The sequence below is a fragment of the Pteropus medius genome, unplaced genomic scaffold (assembly GCF_902729225.1).
Source record: "Pteropus medius unplaced genomic scaffold, Ma_sr-lr_union100, whole genome shotgun sequence".
NCBI lineage: Eukaryota > Metazoa > Chordata > Mammalia > Chiroptera > Pteropodidae > Pteropus > Pteropus medius.
In genome coordinates, this window is record NW_024353908.1 from 2,049,284 (window position 1) to 2,050,481 (window position 1,198).

Sequence of the window (1,198 nt, forward strand, 5' to 3'; positions counted from 1 at the left end):
GCCTTCAGCTCACACCTATAGATGCATGGTAGGGAGGGTTCTCTATGACCAATTGACAGAAAACAAAATACAAAAAAAAAAAAACAAAACAAAACCAAACAAAAAAACCCAGGCTTGATTAATAGATAAGTAAATTCAAAATATTCATAAAAGCTAGCAATGAATTTCTAACTACAAGCCCACACATGGCTAGTCCTAACGTATAGTAGTGAGAGGAAATCCTCCTAGCAATATCCATTTTACCTTTAATTTTTGGGGGAAGGAGAAATGGCTAGATAGATAAAAAGAAAGATAGAGATATCTAGAGAGAGGTTCCTTGGAAGTGATAAATGACTTGATTATTTTTTAGGTCAGGGATATAGACAGGTTGAGATTGGAATATAAGAAGCCAGGGGATCTGGGAAAGAGGCATGTGGTGGAACCTACTGAAGTGGACACAAAGTCTGTAGAGCTTTATGTCCCAGAATAGTCACAACAAAGGAATAACTTAAAAACCAGTAGAACAGAATGAGTTGGATAGTAAATATCAGTCAGACTTAGTGCTTGGTCACCCCAGTGCTTGTTCAATGGGCTCAAGAACAGAGGATTAATAGTGACAAGAAAGTAAACTTGTTTGTCAGTCCCACATCCTGGACTTTCTCTCACCAAAACTGATGAGATCATCCATTGCTTATGGATCAGATAGCTACTGCTATCTGATCCATAAGCAATGGTGATCAACACAGAGTACTAAACATCCACTGTTATAGTACCATCCCTGAAGAGGCCAAGCAGCCACTTGGTAGCAAGTCGATTACATTGAACTCTTTCCCCTTAAGAAAAAGCAGTGTTTCACTTTATAGGCCAAATGTATTTGCCTTCTCTCAGTTCAGTTTCTAGCATTATATCTGAGAATTCAGAGTGTCTGATCTACTAGCATGAAATCCCCAATGAAATAGCCTTGGACGGAGAATGAGGGAATAGTCAAATAAGTACAGGACCATTGATTCAATCACATACAACATCATATAGTCTTAGCTGAGACATCTGCAAGATAAGGACATTATTTTTCGAAATGTGAGATATATTTTCAATTAATGGCCATCCTATGTGTTGTGTCTAAAATAGTTAGAACACAATGATCTGAGAACCAATGAGTAGAAGTACCAGTAGCCCTTCTCATCATTACTTTCAGTAACCACCTTGGATAAAGTGGGCT